Raw genomic sequence first — 3,941 nt, 5'->3', positions numbered from 1 at the left:
ACAACTAACTCCGCAAAAGGCTAATACCTTAGTTCCTCTTTAGGGTGGTCCACCTAATCACGGTCATTCATGGCACATTCAATGAATAATTTTATATAACACTAACGGGCCATTTATGGCACATTCAATAAATGCCCACTTCTAACATATGACTTCATGGGTCATAAATTCAATTCTAAAACTTGAGGCGTTGGGGAATTCTAAAAGGGTGCGGTAAGTTTTGTTTACGCATTATTGTACTTTATTGCATAGATTATTTCAGAGAACGTAGGAATATCTTAATTCAATTATTTTTTGTTTACACGTTATTAATTTCATGAATGTATAAGTGTCATAACGTTGTGTATCGCAAAAGACTGAAAAATCACAAAGTAGTAAATACACGTACACAAGTATATTTATAAAGGTCCTAGCCTAAGGTCAAACACGTTAATAGTCCTAGACTTATCCTATTAGACCGAATCATAATTTTAGAAAAAAGTCAAATTTTTGGGTCAACTGGTCAAAGTCAACCCTGGTCAAAGTCAAAGTCCACTCTGGTCAACAGTCAAAATCAGAGTCCACTCTGGTCAACAGTCAAAGTCAGAGTCCACAAACTCTTCTAACCCAAAGGCCCAAAGTCTAAGGCCCAAAAATAAAAATCCAAAAGTAAAAAGATATTAGCCCACACGATTTTGGCCCAAGCCCAAATTCGCTTTTTGCTCTTGTTCATCTCCTTCCTCATTCAACTTCCGGCCACCACCGACCACCACAACAGCCACCACCGCCATCCATGACAAAAGAACCCAGCGTTTTCATCCTCGCAAAACCCCTACACACCTATCCTAATCCAACAATTCATGATTCATTTATCTTCAGAAAAATCACATCCCACGCCATTAACAACCTTTGAGCTTCGGCCTCTCCAAAGACCCAATCCACCTAACATATTCACCTCAACCCAACAACCATGTCCCAACAAAAATCCAAACAACAACAACATTCAAACAACACATTACAAATCCGGACGGTTTGGGGTCTTGGTCGAACGCCATTAATGGTCGCTTTCAAGGCTTCCCCTCACCCAATCAACCCAAACACCAATTCGATACCCAACTCTTCATTACCACAACCAAACATCATCAATAACATTCAAATTTAACACTTCAACATTTCCACAAATAAAAAAAATGAAATATACTTCAACCACAAAACAGGAAGGATGGTTTGGTGCTTTGGTGCTGATGGCGACGCCATTACCCACCGATGTCCAGACTTCGACAGTTTAAATGCCAAAAATTCGTCCTAGTTATTTACTGCAGTGTTTCCAAATGGTATCTAACATAGTCGACACCATTAACAGAATCGGCACCCTTTAACAGAGTTTACCGGATAAAAAAAACCAACATTACCGTAAGGTAAAACAAATATTTAAAAGATCGTCGGACTACTCACCCGTTTAAAACCGAACAGCTTCGGTATTTTTTAAAACCCTAAAACCCAACGCTCTCATCGCGTCCGCAATAAACTGGACGATCTTTCTTGTTCAAACCCCTTTTTTTTTCTCAAGAAAAACCTTTTTTTTTTTTTTCTAAAACTCCCGTTTTGTTTTTCCCTAAAAACTTTACGTGAGAAACCCCTATTTTCTGGTTTTTAAAACCTCCCCGAAAACAAGGGTTTTAAACCTATCTACTTACTTACGAGCTTTTATCCAAAAACTACTGGATATCTTATCTCTGTTATTTATTTACATTATTATTATTATTATTATTAATATTATTATAGGAAAAGCAAATAAAAGCCGGGGTGTTATACTCAGTAACAATTAGACGCTCAGAGAATGATATACTCACAAAATAAAATACTACATATAAGCTGACAATATTGCAAACTAACAGAATTAGAAATTATGATCAACTTGCTGCACACATGATCTAATGGACTGGCTATCACAATGGCTGCAACACATCAAACCAGATATCACCCTCAGAAGAACACCAACAAAGAATTTGACTTCACAGTCATATCCTTCATAGTGAGATGTTACATTCAAAAACGTTTTGATAGTGTGATCAACAGTTAAAAAAATGTAGAATTTGACCACCAATGGCAGTCAAGGACTATCTTGCAGAACTAGTCTGTGTCAGATTGGACTCCCTCTCTAACAGTCAATGTCTGAATTGATTTCCTTTATCGGTTGGAATATCAGAAAAATCAAGAGAAATGATGTCAAACATCACAACCATGTAGGCCCATACAGAATAGAAGAACAACTATTATAAAGCAAATAAACCAGCTGGTCGTGCGTAAGTATCCAATAGGGAAAAAAGTTACACCTTAGTTTCATATTCTGTTCAGCATTTTTCATGCTCCAAATCATAGGAAATGATTCACCTTCCAGTTCAAAAGAAAGTATAAGATGATTTATGTCATGCGCCTTCATATAACTAATTGATATACTGAACAATAAATGTATTCAAATATAAGTACTATTACTACAGAGTACAGAATACAGTCTTCGTACCCCATACTTGGGGAAGTAAATCCTGCGCCATTGTGCTATAGTCTCACCACTCTTTAAGCGGACAGCATCTCCAGGGTTAACAATGCAAAATCCTGAGCGCTTTAAGAAACTCTAGTATGTAACGTACTGCTACATTTGAGTTAAAGTACATACTATTATCTCCTATTATTTAAAGAATATATCTGTTTAGAAAGCTCATAAAGTCTGCAGTCACCAAGATTTACCTCGCAAAATTTAGAGACAGACATTTGCAAGCCATGGCATAAACAAACAACTCCCAATAGTCCTATGTTGTTGAGTAAAAGCTCCCCATCTTTGACAAATTAAATTAATCAGGAAATGCTTATAAGTGTATATGAATAAAAAAATCCTCGAACTACAACAAAATGAGAATGCACACACTCACTAGTTGCCAAGCCAAAAACAAGCACACCTCTTTGTGAAAGTGGAAGCTTGATCTGAAGCAGCAGATATTGTGCATATCGGTTCATTCGAAGAAGCCTGAATATTCTGCCCAACTGCTGGACTCGAATTAGATAGCCACCCTTGCACAGGATGTAACAAATCTGTTCCTATTTCATTGCCTCGAACTATAGAATGGAGACCTGTCTGGTCGGTTTCTGAACTACGAATTAGATTTGCCATTTGATAACTACCTTGCAAACCAGGGGAACAACTAAAAGTGGTGGTTGACGTTGCCCGTGATGGAACACCAAGATATTGGTCTGATCCAGTTCAACTATTGTGGTTTTCTATTTACGACACATACATCTATGATTTAATATATTAAACTCACATCGACAGAATTAAAAGCATGGAGAATCAAGTAACATACACGATACACAGAATCAATTAACTTCATTAATCAATATACTCCACAATAAGGAAAAAGTACCCATATATTGATTGCAAACTAACTAGCACAAATTAAAAAAGCATGACTATAGTATAGAAATAAAAGAGATGAATACTGCATGAAAATACTCCCCATAAATGGTCCTTCCAAAACCGATCAATACAGATAAGTGCTGACACAAAAGTTTCTGTAAAAATCCCTTCAAACATAAACTCCACAGTTTCTATTTCTACTCCACAGCCTACTTTCTTTTTTAACCTAAAGTCTAATTTAAACATAATCTGAAGAACCGCACCAGCAGCCCTCCGACAACCAATAACACTTTCTGAAATTTTAGAAAATATACAAACAAACATAACAACAGTTACGATCCAAAACTTGGAGTTTTCACCGAACAGCTTGATGTCAACAAGATTCACATATTTCTAACATATTTTGTAGTCAACTCCACGCTCGTTTGCCTCTAATGCTAAACTTCCTAACTGTCTAGAAGACAAAAGTCTAAATACCTATCTGCTAATGCAACCCAAAAAATCAAACTATCTCAACCAAGCATATATGTATAAGATAATAAAAATTGTA

The 3,941-nt window shown here is 36.4% G+C and overlaps 1 long non-coding RNA gene across 2 annotated transcripts; it reads right to left on the bottom strand.

Annotated features, from left to right (window-relative positions):
• Positions 1-1,860: 1,860 nt before the first annotated feature.
• LOC147507972 (uncharacterized) lies at positions 1,861-3,366 on the bottom strand. Of its 2 annotated transcripts, none has more exons than XR_015217848.1 (3): positions 2,910-3,366; positions 2,728-2,816; positions 1,861-2,602 (listed from the first exon to the last, which is right to left on the bottom strand). It is a non-coding gene; the product is annotated as an uncharacterized LOC147507972 (long non-coding RNA). The 2 variants fall into 2 exon arrangements; XR_015217847.1 differs by having other exon boundaries at positions 2,937-3,366.
• Between the last annotated feature and the right edge of the window lie 575 nt (positions 3,367-3,941).

The sequence above is a fragment of the Coptis chinensis genome, chromosome 3, assembly GCF_015680905.1.
Source record: "Coptis chinensis isolate HL-2020 chromosome 3, ASM1568090v1, whole genome shotgun sequence".
NCBI classification, from domain to species: domain Eukaryota; kingdom Viridiplantae; phylum Streptophyta; class Magnoliopsida; order Ranunculales; family Ranunculaceae; genus Coptis; species Coptis chinensis.
This window is presented reverse-complemented; position numbering and strand designations above follow the sequence as displayed.